Here is an 18,708-nt window from a genome sequence, read left to right on the forward strand (position 1 = left end):
GTAGTGCTCAAAACGATATATTGTTTTCAAATTTAATTAAAAGGCCAAAGACAGCATTCAAGGTTTAATCAGAGAAATCAGACGAGGTTGGTTTATACCTAGAGGGCCGACCTGAGCTTCTAGTTGAATCATATTCTCGTAGTCGCTGAGGCAAATAATTTTGGTCGTTTGAAAAAGTTTCCTGGGGACAGGACATACCCTAAACAGGACAAGTGTCTTTTCTTTTTTTAAAACATAGATATTCATAGGGTCAATCCTAACATGAGGGGGGACTCCTTGAAAGGAGTGGTCTCCAATCAGTCTCACAGAGATTGGTAGTAGCCACAATAAGCGATTATCTGAGTAGCGGAAGTAATACTTTGGTTTTTGGTCTTGTCTTTGCTATCATTTACTTTCATCGTCCTGCTGGTTTCAGTTTATTGTGAGTAAGTGGCAAGGGTTTAATTTCTGCAATTTTTACGGATGGTAAAAACACTGATTGGGGTGATAAGCATGATAATTCATTTTGGAAAGTTGTACAAAACAATGGGTAAATGCAAAAAACTCTGAATTTCACTGGTATTCGAGCCAGAAAAAGAAGTGGTTTGCTGAAGTGGGCTTCTATGGTATATATCAGAGAAAACTATCTAAAGTTGTTCCACCAAGCTCCCGTTTGTTCCAGCCATGTTTCTGCTATGCGGCGGGAGACTGTTCAATCAAGATAACGAACAGGTAACAGTTTAAAACTAAATTTAGACTAAAACGTGAACATCCTTAAGATGTAAAACGATTACCCAGTCCCATCGCTTAACTATTATCTTAGAATCCTAAACGAAAAAAAAAAATCAGCTCCAAATGAATAATAGAGAGATATATTTATTAAACCAAAAAAAAAAATAAAAGCAAAAACAGTGATAACAGCCACCCCAAAAAGTAAAAAAACTTTTCCGAAGTGGTGGCAAGAATACATTAGAAAATAATACAGGACAATAAAAAAAAATATAAACCAATAGTACGACCGACAACAAACAAATTCAACAATACTAATGAAATCATACCCCGAGAGGCCTCGAAAATCATACCCACTTCAAAAAAGGAGCATTTCCCTGAAGAACCGAAAGTACTGAGAACTACTTTAACAAGCCATTTCTGTTTATGATTTATTTTTACTGTTTTATTTTTTGCATTGAAAGGAGAAACTGTAGGTTTATCTTTGCCCCTTTCTTGGCTGTAATATTACAAAACTGGCCTGAGACAAGAAAATCAAACATTAAGCTTAAAAGAGGGTACAATTTTCTTTTTAACAGTGATCTAAACTAATTGAAAACCTAATGAGTGTATATTGCGTCAGTCTTTTTATGCATAAAATCTTTTCTGTACAACCCCCCACACCTCACCCTCAAATTTTCGGCAAAAAGTTAGAAAAGCAGCGGTTTTTACGCCAAAATTATGCAAGAACTTTCAGTCTGTGTGATTGAGGGGCTAGAGTGAGCCAATTGCCTCTCAGTCCCCACTTCCTCCTCCTCCTCCTCCTGAAGTCAATTTTTTAAAGAAAGCTAGGCATATTGAATGGTACAATGGTTAATCTTTTTAACTCAAGGCTCTCTTTTTGTAGACTCTCTCAGATCCCCCCCCCCCCAAGTAACAATCATTTAGTACAAAGGCGGCATTCTACATTTTGTTTGAACCAAAATGATTGAAGGATTCTCAATTAATATTACCACGAATGCATAAAGTGAATCTGTGACTCCTTTAACCCCCTTCGCATATTTTGCAGAGAAGCAGCCATAACGTACCTTGTTCAAACCCCAATCACATAAGAACTTCTGATTAGTATTGCAAGAAAGAAAATAGTGAGCCCCTGTCCCGTTAACCTCTCCCAGCTAATGTTTTTGCATAAAAACCACCATGATACATCTTTTTAGATGAAAATCACACACGCATTTTTAATCCATACAATTGGGGGATGAAAGTTCACAACCTCACCCGCTTGTTCAGAAGAAATTTAGACATATTATATTTTGTTTAAATAAAAATGCAAATTCGTTTTCAATAAGTGAGATATAATATAAAAAGCCACCCCCTCTCTCTATCAAGTATTTGTAGATGGGCACACTGATGTCCAATGTGGGCCTTTAGCCCCCTCAGTACCATCTTCCCCGCCTTTGCAATTCCAACTTCTTAGTCGAACAATAGACAACCTTGTCAAACCTTGTTTGGATGAGAATCATACAAATATTTTTATTCTTTGTCATTGGAGACCCAGTGAAAGTTTTAATCTGTATTATCCGAGGCCAGCCTTTTGCCTCTTGAAGACTGAGTTCCATTCCAGGCTTTTCATCAAAATCGCAAGATTTTATTTATTTTTAACTGATCATCTCGAAATTTATGGGGCGAGTACCCTGGGCTAATGGGACATGAAAATGATTACTTTCAGAGGTTTATTCCCTTTCTACGATCACTAATCCACTTTAAATGTGTAGGGATTTTCAGAGGCACCCACCCCTTTATGAGCACCATCTAACTTCTGCGCTAAAATTAAATTTTTCTATTTCGTTGGCCCCTTCTAAATGCTTTAGCTTCTATATACATAGGCGCTATAACAGACAATTACCCGTTTGTTTTGTTGTTTTTTTATTAGAGATACCATTTTGAACTGTTGAGAGGTTGACAAATTTGACGTTTAGTCGATGACGAAGAAATAAAATAAAACTATTGCTTCTATAGCACTTCTGTCAGTGAAGCCAATCAAAGGTGCACTTCATGTTGCCCTAGCTAAGCTATATTTATGAAAGCAATTGCACTAAAAATGCAGGCCGTATAGCAAAAATGAATTTAAATTATATATTATTGCACCTAAAGCCAGATGGTATGTCTGACACGTTTTCCCAAAATGTGGCATTGTGGCTAAGCAGAACATTCCGGTTGCTCTTTATCAACAGGACGCACTTGCATAGGCATCGTTCAAACAGTTAGCAGTAACCGCAACTCTAAAAAACGGAATTTCTATAAAAATATATCATATGATTTTTATTAACGCCAAAAGTTTTCATGGGACAGGGTTAATACAGCAATTGACAAGAGCATGAAATTTAACAACGAAACCACATCCTTAAATCTTAACTAAATTAAAGAAAATGGCCCCATATACCATACCCCTACCCTCAAATACATCAAAAGAATTTGCTTCTTATGACGATCCAAATATGTAGAATCCACAAGTCTAAATTTGCCAATCAAAAGTTCCTAGCATAAGATTATTTACATAGTATAAAAAATGGAAACACATCCCCAAAAAGGGGGAGGGAAAATCTTGATGACTTCACCAGGAAATTCAACATGTCCAGGAACACCTGACATTTAGAATCCCTAAACATGTATACAGTCAAAACAAATTGAACGGTTGTAATCTAGAAATCAAATGCAGGGTTAATGACGGTTAACAAATTCTGCATAGTTGCATATCTGCTACTCGAAGAGTGGGTGTCACTTCTTTTGTAAGGTATAAGTTATCTTAAGCATTTTAATTTTTTAACTGCTAACGAGAGATCCTTAAAATCCAGAGAACATTTAACCCTGAACATCTCTTTATTAGGAAAAATATATTTGGACTGAGCGTGCTGAAACTTGAATGGCCTTGAGCTTGTTGAGATTCTTATATTGTGATATAAAAAACCACAATCCTATGCTTACCTGCACAATGGCGAGATCGAGGGGCATGTGTGTTTTTCGCACACAAGACCAGTGTCAGGTGTTCCCCCTGGAAAATTTCCCCCTCCCCTGCGGAAAATTCCTCATGAAAAAGTTCCCCCATATGCAAAATTGAGGAACAAACAGAGCAAAACAAAATGGGTACCTCAAAATTTCGATCAAATGCCCAAAGGGTTAACAAAATTACCAGATGTCTGATTTTTTTAATTAAGTTTAAGTTATCTTTTTCAGTAACAGTCAAACAGTTCGTGGTAACGAACTGTAAGTAAGGAGGGACCCTGCTCAATAGTAACCGAAATTCTAAAAAATGTTTTGATACCAATAGATATATCAAAATAATCGGCTTATTATGCTGATTTTAAATATATAAGTTTCATTAACTTTAGTCTTACCGATTAAAGGCTACAGGCCTGAGAACATTTACCTGATTTTCGAAAAAAAGAAGGAAACAGTCCCTGAAAGTATTAGAATCTTAATGAAAATCAAACCATCAGATTCAACGTATCAAAAAATCCTATTGCAGTGGTTTCAAGCTCCTATCTGCAAAAATGTGGAAATTTGTATTTTTTTTTGCCAGAAGAAAGATCACGAATGCGTGTTTATTGTTTTTTTTTTTTTTTCGGGGCTATCATATCGACCGATTGGTCCAAGAACAGCATGAGAGGGCTCATTCCAACCCAAATTAAGTTTTAGTGCCGTTATTAAGAGACCGAAAAGATTGGAGGGCAACATAGCCCCCTCCCCGCCCCTTTTTTCCTAAAATCGTCGGATCAAAATTTTAGATAGCCATTTTGCTCATCATAGTTGAAAGGGCCAATAACTCTGCCTAGGGATATAACATGATCCCCCCCCCCAAGAGCTCCAGGGGAAAGGTCTTGAAGTCATGAAATTTGCCATTTTTACACATAGTATTTGTTATTGTGAAGTATGTATACATTTTCGGTTGGGGGAAGATTTTTGCCAAGGGCTCTTCCACAGGCGGATTTTCAATGGGAGGGAAATTGTCAGGGCAAATTATACACTGGGGAAATCTGCCAGAATTCCTATTTAAAATGTTTTTAAATGTCTTGCTTTCTCTTTTCCGTCTCATTTTTACACTTGAGTTGTTAAGGGTAATTTTCCAGGGTAAATATTCAACGGGACTGAAGTGTCTAGAGAATATTTTCGTGGGGAGGGGGATTTCTCAGTGGAGGTGGGAATCATCCACGGGGAAATCTTTTGGGGGGATTTCCCATATGAAGGGGAATTTCCCGGAGAAAAAAAAACAGATCTCCAGAAGACCATCCCATGTAAACTGTGTGATCATAGGACCTTGGAAAACTTAAGTTTGGAGAGCATTTTGAAAGGGTGAAAACTGATTTGAAGGGCACTCAGCCTCCCTCTCATACTCTTTGGAAATTTCCTTTGATATGTCAGTAGCTTCTTCAACACCAAAAAAAATCCATTAAAAAAATGACAAAGAATGCAAGAAGCTTAGATTCAAACAAAGAATAGATAAATGAATACGATAGATTGGTCCCGATAGAAAAATGAAAGAGCGTAAAGAACAAACTTCAACTCAAAGAACATTAGACACAAGGTGTAAATACAAGGACACGCCTCTCATGAGGCATTCAAAAAACGTCTAATATGAATAGAGGAATTATGACAGCTAAACAGGGGAAAAATGATGATCACAAAATGCAAACCATTTCGAGACCATTTAATAAAAGCCTGCACAAAACCAAATAAGACCATCATGGGACTTTAAAATGCACTATGGTTTTAAAAACTGTGGAACACAGTCAAAATACTATTGAATCTGTCATTGCAAATGGTGGAAAAGCGACTTAAAGAAACATAATTTACTTAAGGTTGATGTTCGCAGTGAAACATGGAACTTTGCGACAAGTCAACAGCTGTAGCTTGGACCGAGAGGACAAGATAATCATATTACTGAATTCTTTATTAGTTTAAGTCATATTTCAAAGAGTATGGGTAATTTTTAAAAGTGAAAACTGGCACTAGTGTCGATAAAAAAAAGCTGTTAACGCCATCTCTCGTATGGCGAGACTCGGTATTTTTTCAAATTTTTTAATTGTTTTTTTTTTTCTTCCCTAGGACAGAGATCAGACACTTATCGCTGCCCTAATTTTACCAATTGCACTAATTAAATTGATTATTCTTATTATTACACTGGAAAAATTGTCAAGTGTAGCCAAACGCTAGATGGCAACAACACTAGCACCGATTCCCACTCTTACAAGTTACTCACACTTTTTAATCTATCCATTCATCAAGCTATGATTATGATTTTACTTGGGATTGATTTTTAAAACTTTTTCCCCAAGACAAGTTTTTCAAAGGAAAGTAAATAGCTCAACTAAGCCAAAAATGAGCAGAAATAAAGTCAAATAACCTAAATCAGATAACATAAAGTCAAACAGTCCAAGCGTAAAAATACCATGAATTACCATCGATAAATAAATGAAACTCAAAACGAACAGAAATTACAAGAAACAACTGATTCAAAAAAAGCAAAGCTTAACATGAGTAGGACTGACAACCCTCAAGCCTTTTCAAGATCAAAACATAATTTGCACTTTTCTGAAAAAAAACAAAAACAAATGACCGTGGATTGCCAGTTTAAAATATGTATATAGATATTTATTCCTTGAATTTTTAATTACTCTTTATTTATTAAAGTAAAAACAAGTGAAAACATTATAAATGTATTGTGTTTTCAGTAAAGAACAAATTATGTTCTGGTCTTGAGAAGGCATGTGAGTTGTCAGCCCTACTCATGTTAATTTTTGCTTGTTATGAATTATATATGGAAATGATGGGCGTAGGGGGGGGGACAGTTGCCCTCCAATCATTTTCGACAATTAAAGGGCACTAGCCCTTTCAATTTCCAACCGAATGACCCCATTCGAAGTTTCTACGACAACTCATTCTATACGAAGTACCCCGGTCTAAAAAAATATATATGAATAAATGATAAATTGTGCTCACGTCTCTCTTTACTTAGGCAGCGCTATTGCGCTGCCAGTAATCAAACAGTTCGTGGTAACGAACTGTAGTAAGGAGCGACCCGGCTCAATAGTAACCAAAACTCTAAAAAATGGAATTTTGATACCAATACCTAAATCAAAAGAATCACATTTTAATGCTGATTTTAAATATATAAGTTTCATCAAGTTTAGTCTTACCCATCTAAAGTTACCAGCCTGAGAAAATTTGCGTTATTTTAGAAAATAGGGGGAAAAGCCCCCTAGAAGTCATAGAATCTTGACGAAAATCACACCATCAGATTCAGCGTATCAGAGAACCCTACTGTAGAAGTTTCAAGCTCCTATCTACAAAAATTCGGAATTTTGTATTTTTTGCCAGAAGGCAGATCACGGATGCGTGTTTATTTTTTTTTTTTATTTTTTTTTTTTTGTTTTTTTTTCCCAGGGGTGATCGTATCGACCAAGTTGTCCTAAAATGTTGCAAGAGGGCTCATTCTAACGGAAATGAAAAGTTCTAGTGCCCTTTTTAAGTGACCGAAAAAATTGGAGGGTACCTAGGCCCCCTCCCACGCTAATTATTTTACCAAAGTCAACGGATCAAAATTCTGAGATAGCCATTTTATTCAGCATAGTCGAAAAACCTTATAACTATGTCTTTGGGGACGACTTACTCCCCCACAGTCCCCGTGGGAGGGGCAACAAGTTACAAACTTTGACCAGTGCTTACATATAGTAATGGTTATTGGGAAGTGTACAGGCGTTTTCAGGATGGTTTTTTTGGTTGGGGGAGGGGTTGAGAAGAGGGGGATATGCTGGGGGAACTTTCCATCGATAATTTGTCATGGGGGAAGAAAATCTCCATGAAAGGAGCGCAGGATTTACAAGCATTATTTAAAAAAAAAAATGAAAAAATAAATATGAAAAAGTTCTTTCAGCTGGAAGTAAGGAGCAGCATTAAAACTTAAAACAAACATAAATTATTACCCATTTGAGGGGCTCACCTCCTCCTAATACCTCGCTCTTTACGCTAAAGTATTTTTAGTAATTTCAACTATTTATTCCACGGCTTTTGTGATTCTGGGGTCATTCTTAATGAATTGGGACAAAATTTAAGCTTTAGTGTAAAGAGCGAGGATCTGACAAGGGAGCGAACCCCCTCATATATGTAATAAAAATATGAGAATACAAAAGTTCTTTACGTAAGCTAATTTATAAGTTACGTAAATCTTTTACTAATAAAAATATTCGTAAAAAATTAAAAATTCTAATTGCCCTTTTAATTAACAAAAAAATCGGAGGGCAACTAGACTTCCTCCCCCGTTCTTTTTTTCCCAAAATCATTCGATCAAAATTATGAGAGCCATTTAGCCAAAAAAAAAAATGCAAATTTTGTTTTAATTATTCCTCTGCGGAGAGCCAAAATCAAAGCATGCATTGATTCAAAAATGTTCAGAAATTAAATAAAAAAAACAAGTTTTTTAACTGAAAGTAAGGAGCGACATTAAAACTTAAAACGACCAGAAATTACTTCGTATATGAAAGAGGCTGCTTCCTCATCAACGCCCCGCTCTTTACGCTAAAGTTTGACTCTTTCTCTCAATTCTTCTTTTTAAAACAGTAAAAAAACTTTAGCGTAAAGAGCGGGGCGTTGATGAGGAAGCAGCCTCTTTCATATACGAAGTAATTTCTGGTCGTTTTAAGTTTTAATGTCGCTTCTTACTTTCAGTTAAAAAAACTTGTTTTTTTTTATTTAATTCTTCTTATAGAATGGTATTGATTTTCTTTTTAAAAAAGAAAAATTTTCCTATTTTCGTGTTTTCACAACCCTTTCAACCTGTTTCGCACCTAAGGAAAATGTAAGTAAATTCAACAAAGTAATTACACAAATGGATAAAACTGAATGTCAGCTATTGAATGGCATCAAAATTGTCATCTTAGGTTAAAAAGCCTAGACCGTGGGAGTAAAAAAAAAATATTCCAAAAACGTATACAGGGTACATAAATTATAAGATCATGGAAGCTTTGAAGTTCTCTTTTTGAAGTTACTCGAAAGCTAGATTACGGTAAAATTGAAGACCTTTCCATTACAGACCTACGAACTAGGTGAAACACCACAACGCCTTTTTATGCTCTTTCTGGATATACGGTAATAGTCGCTTTACTGGGAAATTCAATTTAAAGCCCTTTTCTCTCACTTTTGACAATCGAAAAGGGTTAAAATATTGGTCAGAAACTTACTATTTGATTATAAATTTATTTTGTTAATGTTATAATCTACAGGCATTGATTTTTCGCGATCAAATTGGATAAAGAATTTAAAAATCATATAATTTTACAATATTTGTTTTACGCCGTTGAAATCTATCAACACCTTCTATGAGTTTTGATATTTTGACAACGTTTAGCACTTAGAAAACACAACCTTTAGCAGGATGAAAAGGGCTGACCGTACAAAGTAAACATAATAAAATTAGAAGACATACAGTGTATCAAGGTGAATCAATACCTGTGGAATATAGTTTTAAAAATTGAATTTATGATTAAATAACAAATTGTTAGTCAAAATTTTAACCCTTTTCTTTCAGCAAAAATGAGAAAAGGGTACCATCTTTAAAGGTTCAAAAAGGACTTAAAATTTAATTTCCGACTAAAGCGACTATTATATTCGGAAAAGCATAATAAAGGCATCAATCAGTATGTTCACATAATTCATAGCTCAGTAATGGAAATGTCTCCAAATTTACCGAAACCACTGCTAAAAGAAAGAGTTATGAAGAATTTTTATTATTCATATTGACAATCATTTCAAACGATTTACTTGTTACTTATAACGGTGTAATGTTTTACTTATCACTTCAAATACAACTACATAATCAAACCCTACTAACGTTGATAATGATGCTATTGCGGCCAAAGTCATCACCTGTTCAATACCAAGCGGGTAAGAACAACCTTTCCACGACATAAGGCAAATCAAAAATCTAGACTATTGGAACCATCAAAGACGTATATTAATGTCACTTTTAATTTAAGAGGGTCAACTGTCGAAGTTCCAAAGGAAGACCGCCTGTCGGCAATGACAACATCTGATTAACGATAGCTATAAACCGAGAAGAACACTTCTTCAGCTTCAACAGATGTTTATCATTACCACTATCTGAGTTTTCACAATCCAAAGTAAAATTCATGTAGAAAGATAGAGCATATTAACACAGACAAAGCATATTAAGAAATAAAAGAGGATAGCGATGTAGGAACTAAATAATTGCTCCGTAATCTCCCCCACATCACCGTCAGTTGAGTTTTTTGGAGCTACACCTTGAAGTTTTGCACATTATAATCATGTTTCGATTCGACATACTGCTTCACCAGAAATGGTGAATGTCTCTTTAAATTTGACAGCTTTTCAAATATGAATGATTTTCTCTCTTTATTAGACTTCTCTATTAGAGAATTTCTAATAGCATTTCTTAGGTTACCATCTTCATAAAGAACGGTGGACAAGGGATCACAAGGTGTTTCAATTTTATTCTCCACTTCATGCAAAACAGGACCAATGAGCATGACAGATGCTTCTTCCATTGATAGTTCTCTGCTTCTTGCTTTAAAATAGCATTGTTGAGTTTTAAATGGAGCTTTTCGATTTTCTTTTAGGATTACTTCTCCTGAATAAAAAAAAAGTCGGGATGCATCTTGAAGTAATCGTCGGCTTGCTCTGGGCACATTTGGGAGCTCTTGTGCAGAAACTTATTTCTTGTAGCCACTGCCAATCCCATGATCGCTGCTTACGAAAAATTCTTTATAAGCAATCAACAAAACATTATCTAAACTCCCTGTTTAGTACTCTGTTTTAACGTTTCAATGAAAGAAGATAGTTTTACTGCAATTCATTAACTGATATTCAGCATAACCTATCTACCGAATTTTATTTTTAAAATTCACTTGGATTCTCCTTCAGATGAATTTAATCTATAGGATTGAAATGACACTTTAATTTTAATAGTAAATTGTAAACTTTTTACTTATTATTGTTGATATATTTGTGGTGAACTTTAATTATTAGTTATGTTACGGTATTATGAAAGACATTGCTGGCTGGGGGTTGGCCTGTACTGGTCAGATTCGTATTATTTTCAAGGCGTAAGCATTGCGGTATGGTTTCTCGTATTACGTGGTCAAACAGTTATTAGTGAAATATATTCTACTGATTACTTTACGATGTATTTTTTTCTCTTTCTTTCCCTTTCCCCTGGCTATGGAGCCTTATGGGAAGGGGCGTGCTTTTTCGTGTATTTTGTGATAATACAAAACTAATAATACGAACAATAATACAACTAACTAATGCAAACTAATGTGATAACATAAACTAATAATTTTAGTTCACCACAAATATATAAACAATAATAAGTAAAAAGTTTACAATTTACTATTAAACTTAAAGTTTCATTTCAATTTTATAGATTTTATTCATTTGAAGGAGAATCCGAAGAAGGGCGTGCTTTTTTGCGTATTTTGTGATAATACAAAACTAATAATACAAACAATAATACAACTAACTAATACAAACTAATATGATAACATAACTAATAATTTTAGTTCACCACAAATATATCAACAATAATAAGTAAAAAGTTTACATTTTACTATTAAACTTCAAGTTTCATTTCAATCCTATAGATTTTATTCATTTGAAGGAGAATCCGAAGCAGGGCGTGCTTTTTGTGTATTTTAAAATAATATACTGTTGGATACATAAATTCAGAAAATTTAGCAAAAAAATCATAGTTTTGCTCTGGTAAATGCACAGACCTGAAACCAATGAATCCAGTGATAGAAGTATGTTGTCCCTTTGGTACAAGTTTTACAGGAAACACAACCCTTAAGAGTGTTGCAAAGACTACTTAAATATGAATCTTATTACAGTAGAAAACAATCGGGATTTCAAATTACTAAGGATATTAAAAAGGAGATTTCAAAGGAGACAAAGAGAATTTACGACAAAGTGACAAGTTATTTCAATGAGAAATAGTCAAAGCTTTTTAAGAACTCTATTTTCTAGCCTCAAGCCTCTATTTTCTAGTCTTTAACCTCTATTTTCTAACATATAGCCTCAATTTCTTAACCTTTAACGTTTTTCTAACCTCTAATCACTACTTTACTCTTATTCTCTATTTTTAAACCAGAACCATGAAATTCGTACAAGGTTCAGCTATGGCAGAATTGGCAGAACACAAACGGGAGTCGGATTTCACATAGGCGGATTTCCTCGAATTATCGTATTAGCAAATTCGTCAATCTATCGTTTTTCTTTTACCAAAAACTACTGCTTTCTCAAGAAGAAGATTCAGACATAAAATAATCCTCAGTAAGACACAATTCTAAGAGGTTAAGCAAAAATAAAAGGTAAGTCAGACAGTGGTGGTTCTGGTCTCTCTTTCGCCCGGGGCAAAATCTTGATTAGCGCCCCCTATCCAGTCTCCTAAAAATTTTCAAGCCAAATTTAAAAAAAAGATATTTAATAACATAATTTTAATTTATCAATAAAATTTCATATTTATTTAAATCGGACTTTCTTTACTTTAGCCTCTGCAAAATTATTAATTATCTCATCTTAAATGATTGCTTCTAATTCTTCACGTCTAAAATTATTTAAATTCGATCTACTTACTGTTAATTGAAAGGAAATGTTACGAAAATATGGCAAAAATAGAAATTTTGGATTCAATTTGCTTCTGTTTACTGCCAACTGCACCCTCTATTCTATTTCAATAAAAATAAAATTCCAAAGATTTTATCTACGCAATAACCGTTAGATTATTTATTTAAATTTTGCGCCCCCAAATTTCCACAGCCGGGGCAAGTGCCCCCTTCCCCTAAAACCGTAGCTACAGTCAGAAATAAAACATTTTCGAACTATCATATTTCTAAAGCTTTCACTTCTTTTTATAAGAAGCAAAATACAGTAAACATCACAGAAAACCGTAGATTGCTTCAAAACAGGTATCAAAATGGTACACAGCGTAAAGAGCTGGCATATCTATTACAACCTACACGATTAAACAACTATCAACTATTATATCATCGCGCTTAAAAACAATATAGCTTATTCAAAAAATATTCCTATAAAAACTACTTAAAAAATAATTCGGTAAAAAACTTCTTTAAAAATAATCCTTTATTACATGATACTTTTTTTTTAAATGTGAACTAGATATCGAAAAAATCCTCTGGGACATTTTCATCCACTGGTCATATTTGATTGGGGAGATGAATTCATTATGGGACACGAGGACTTAGAATGTTTCCGTCAGTACCTCTTATCAAAAAGGCCGCCTTTATTCTACATTTCCTACATCCCCCAGGCAGAGGCATCGATAATTAAAATGTTCAATGGTGGTAATGGATTTTACCGACTGCCTGATCATTTTTACCGACCAAGTTGGGTGATATTACTATTGAAATTACTTAACTTTTTCATCAACTGATTTTCTTTCATTAATTTTACTTAATTTATTTCCATAGCCCATTAACGTCATAAAAATGTTTTACCGACTGTCTGAGAACATTGGGGGATGTCCCCTCCCCCTTACGTAACGCCCTTGTCCAAAGATGGAACATGGAAGTATTTTGGTAGGCCGTAAGGGAGAAAAATTTTTCTAACAATAATTTATTTCTAAACCCAATATATAAGGAAGAATAAGTGGAATAGCATATATAAGGGAAAAATGTTGAAAATAAACAAGTATACACTCTCTACGACAGAATTACAAAATTTAATGCATCAGAGCTATTGAACGAGACGATTATGAGGACCTAACTGCAAATAAACCTCTTTTTCAACTTTAAATCCAAATTTTCAATTTCAAAATATGAGTAGCACCAAACTTATTCTATGTCAACTTAAAATACTTTGTCCGTGAGGACAGGGGTTCAAGTCCTGGGGTCGCTGGTTATTTGGTTTTGAGCGGGAGTCCACAGTGTGACTCTGTAAGATCAGCCAGAGTCGATCCAGCTCTAAATAGGCACCTGGAGAAATATGGGGAGGAACGCGGGAAACTCGGATAATTTGCCCCAATCCCGCATTGCACTCCCGGCCGATGGCAGCGAATCTGGAGATCAGTACCTGCACTACGAAAACCATTGGTCAGCATGCGAAGAAGTTTTAAAAAGTTTTTAGATCACCAAAGCAAAACCAATAAATACATGCAATGTCGAAACTACAAAACTCGTATATATCACGTACCTTGAATATCAAATAGTATGAGGAGAAATAATCAAACAGTTCGTGGTAACGAACTGCAGTAAGGAGCGACACGGCTCAATAGTAACCGAAATTCTAAAAAACATAATTTTGATACCAATAATTACATCAAAAGAATTGCATTTTAATGCTGATTTTAATTATATAAGTTTCATCAAGTTTAGTCTTACATATCAAAAGTTACGAGTCTGAGACAATTTGCCTTATTTTAGAAAATAGGGGGAAACACCCCTTAAAAGTCATAGAATCTTAAAGAATTGAATGGTTGCAAGATGATGAATAAAAAACAGCTAAAGCCTTACGGACATCAAATAAGAAACCAAGTTTCCCCAACTGAAAATAAAGGGCAACATTAAAACTCAAAACTCACATAAATTATTCCGTATGTGAAGGGAATGTCCCCTCTCCAATACCCTGCTATTCACGCAAAAGTTAGACTCTTTTTCGCAACTACTTTTTTAAAAAGCTTCCTATTCTAATTCAACGACGCTTGTGTTTCAAGAGTCGTACTTCAAAAACCGGGACAAACAGTCAAACTTTGAATTTGATTATACTTTAATTAGACAAACTTTGGCTTCAAACAGAAATTGATTAGATCAAACAGTTCGTGGTAACGAAATGTAGTAAGGAGCGACCCGGCTTAATATTAAACGAAACTCTAAAAAACGGAATTTCGATGCTAAAACATATATCAAAAGAATTGGATTTTTATGCTGATTTTAAATATATAAGTTTCATAAAATTTAGTCTTTGTTATCAAAAGTTACGAACCTGAGAAAATTTGTCTCATTTTGGAAAATAGGGGGAAACACTCCTAAAAGTCATAGGATCTTAACGAAAATCACACCTTCGCATTCAGCATATCAGAGAACCCTATAGAAAAAATTTCAAGGTGTAATCTACAAAAATGTGGGATTTCGTATTTTTTACCAAGACAAATCATGGGTGCGTGTTTATTTGTCTGTTTGTTTTTTGTTTTTTTTTTTTGTTTTCCCCAGGGGTCATCGTATCGACCAAGTGGTCCTAAAGTATTGCAAGAGGGCTCATTCTAACGGAAATGAAAAGTTCTAGTGCCCTTTTTAAGTGACCAAAAAAATTGGAGGGCACCTAGGCCCCCTCCGAAAACCATAATAACTATGTCTTTGGGGATGACTTACCCCCCCCCCCACAGTCCCTGGGGGAGGGGCTGCAAGTTACAAACTTTGGCCAATGTTTACATACAGTAATGGTTATTGGGAAGTGTACCGACGTTTTCAGGGGGATTTTTTCGGTTTGGGTGTGGGGTTCAGGGGAGGGGGCTATATGGGAGGATCTTTCCTTGGAGGAATATTTCATGGAAGAAGAGAAATTCAATGAAAAGGACGCAGGATTTTCTAGCATTACTATTAAAAAAAAATGAAAATATAAATATGAAAAAGTTTTTTCAATTGAAAGTAAGGAGAAGCATTAAAACTTAAAACAAACAGAGATTATTACGCATATGAGGGGTTTTAAAAATACTTTAGCATAAAGAGCGAAGTATTTAGGAGGAGATAAATACTTCGCTCTTTATGCTAAATTATTTTTAGAAATTTCAACTATTTATTCTACGGCCTTTCTGATTCAGGGGCCAATTCTTAAAGAATTGGGACAAAACTTAAGATTTAGTGTGAAGAGCGAGGTATTAACGAGGGGACAAACCCCCTCATATATATAATCAAAAATGTAAGAATATAAAAGTTTGCTACGTATGTTAATTCTTAAGTTACGTATATTTTTTACTAATAAAACGTTCGTTAAAAATTAAAAGTTCTAGTTGCCTTTTTAAGTAGCCGAAATATTGAGGGCAACTAGGCCTCCTTCCCCACCCCTTATTTCTCAAAATCGTCTGATCCAAAATAAGAGAAAGCCATTTAGCCAAAAAAAGAATTAATATGCAAATTTCATTTTAATAATTTATGTACGGAGAGCCATAATCAGACATGCATTAATTCAAAAACTTTCAGAAATTAAATAAAAAAAAACCAGTTTTTTGAAATGAAAGTAAGGAGCGACATTAAAACTTAAAACGAACAGAAATTACTCCGTATATGAAAGGGGTTTTCCTCCTCGACACCCCGCTCCTTGCGCTAAAGTTTGATTTTTTCTCGCAGCTCTACTTTTTAAAACAATAAAAAACTTTAGCGTAAAGAGCGGGATGTCGAGGAGGAAAAGCCCCTTTCATATACGGAATAATTTCTGTTTGTTTTAAGTTTTAATGTCGCTCCTTACTTTCATTTCAAAAAACTTGTTTTTTTTATTTAATATCATTAAATGACGAAATCGAGGCTAAGCTCACCATATTAGGACCTAATATAAAAATTTTTATGTAGAAGGCATAAGACGAAAGGAAGTCACCACCAGCCATTTTGTGATAGTTTAATGATTAAAGTACGGAATAAAAGGACACATTTTCATTTAAAATTTTTAGCTGCAAAACTGAAGTAAAGAAATTTTTTAAATAAAATAATCAAAAACTCCAGACGAAAAATGCCGAAATAGGACATTGCCCAAAACCGACATCGAATCGCTGCTCTATGTAATTTTATGTCTATAGCCTATGCTACACTAACAAAAACTACCTAACAAAAAACTGCCCTCATAAAAAATTATTATGGCTCCCTTATAAGATTCTGAGGATAAAAGATATACCCTTTTGTTTTTGGAACAGCAAATGTCTGTTTCAGAATATATGATTAATATAAGCAAGTTTTTTTCTTGGGTTCCTGGGGCCGAGGGCATTTTTGATTAGATGAGGCTGCACTAACAAAAAGAGAAAAAAAAAGGTTAAAAGTAATAAAATCCAAACAAGCCTTAAGCAATAAGAATATTGAAGAAATATAGAAAGATTTTAGCCTGAACTTAGTAAAAAATTGATCGAAAGGAGAAACTGCAGAAACTGAAGCACTGTGTAAGTTGCAGTTACTTTTGACTAAGCAATTTTTCAACAGTTCACGTTTATTTAAGGTTCTTACAAATATCTTTTTCTTTTTTTCTGCGTTCAAACAAAATTCTTGCATAAACGATAAGTTAGTCTTTTATCAGAGGGAATCAACTGTTCTCGGAGGACAATTTTAGTCTTGTAAAGCATGAACAATACAAATATGTAAAGCCACCAATGTTCGTTAAGGTAGACCCACCCTCTGTCTTTTACTTAGAACTGAATAATGAGGGCCATAGTCTTCACTACTTGGTTGGTAGATTACTTTGGAGAGGTTTTCTCTCATTGGGGCCCATTTTCGCACTTCTTGTTCCTAGTTGACCATAGTTTTGGCAGTAATCCAAAATTAGGTTTTGGCTTTGGTAACCCAGGCAATTTTGAAAATTTGGGATACTGTTTAATATTTATACTGTGTTTGACACTGAACATAAGTTCAGCCCAAACAGTGTTCGTTTTATGTGGTAAACTAGCTACAAGCAAATGCATCATCGGTTCACAGAACCGTAGTGGACTTGCGCGAAAATACATGTCAGAAGAGGGAGCATTGGTTGGTATAGTCTTAACTTCAACACAAAATATGCATTAATGCTGTTGAGACATCATTTTGCTAGCGCGGAAGACCGCGAGGCAGACCAAGACAAGGAAGAGTGACATGATGCATTTCAAATATCCCAGGACCGCTTGTCTGACCGAAGCAAAAATCAGCTTCTTGATTACCAAGAAAACAATGGGTAAGTAGGTACAAGACGTGGAGGCTATTGGTTAGTATGACAAACAAACCCAGGTTACCGCGAAAATAGAGGCCCCTAGCGTTTTCGCAAAAATACTACCCGGTTTTGAGAACCAGAAACGGTCTTGCCACAGATAATTATTCTTACAATAGTAGTGACGGTTCTGGCCTCCCTTACGCCCGGGGCAAAATCTTGGTTAGCGCTCGCCCTTCCCTGTCTCCTACAAAATTTTCACAATGTTTTTTTTACCAAATTTTGCTACACCCCCCCCCCTCTAAAACCGCCTCTATACATTACCGACAACATTTCGGCGGAGCTTCTGGTCAGCAAGAAAATAGGCTTTATAGATAAGTCATTTATACTACCACCGTTCCAAATACAAAGAATCAAAGAATAAAAAAATAAAAATTGCGAAAATAGAACACAAACAAATGCCCGATAAAATAGAACTAATTCGTGAGAGAATTAATCATTAGTAATATTCGTCTAATGAGAATAATCATTCGTAATAACAAAAACGACTAGTAATTTATGCTTAACAATAATTAATAGCAATAATTTAAAGTTAATTTTAATCTAACAGTATTACCAGATAATTTTTATTACAGTAGGAGGCGGGGGAGATAATTGCACCAAAAAGTCTCGTTTATGAGTCATAATTTTGTAACTTAAGACTTTGGGGGAGGGTTCCTAGAGAAAGGTCACAGTACATTTCTCACAAAGATTCCTGCTTGGTAATGCTTTTTTTTTGCGGTATTGGAGAGGTGTGCTTGTTTTCGTGCTGGTCGAATGTCGTTAGAGGAATCAAGAGAAGACTCGTCTCTAGAGTGTCTAATCCTTGTTTTGCGACCGCAAACGCAAATGTTCCTAAGAGTTTCTTTTCTAGAAACTCCAAAACGTTTCTAGAGGCTACATCTCCTGGATCTCAAGAAGGGCTGGTTAAGAAAACTACCTTTATAGATCAATCTTTGGCAATAAAACTCAGTAAAAATCCTAAGCCTTCAAGTAAACTTACCATATATGGCATCTAGAGACTTCTTTTTGTCCCTTAAATGAGAATTCCCTTTAAAGATG

General features: G+C 34.9%; 1 protein-coding gene across 3 annotated transcripts in view; it reads right to left on the reverse strand.

Annotated features, from left to right (window-relative positions):
- Positions 1-18,708, reverse strand: part of LOC136024995 (tetratricopeptide repeat protein 39B-like) — a 139,130-nt gene that overhangs the window by 59,519 nt on the left and 60,903 nt on the right. The gene's annotated exons all lie outside the window — the stretch shown is intronic.

Source organism: Artemia franciscana, chromosome 1 (assembly GCF_032884065.1).
Source record: "Artemia franciscana chromosome 1, ASM3288406v1, whole genome shotgun sequence".
Classification (NCBI taxonomy): domain Eukaryota; kingdom Metazoa; phylum Arthropoda; class Branchiopoda; order Anostraca; family Artemiidae; genus Artemia; species Artemia franciscana.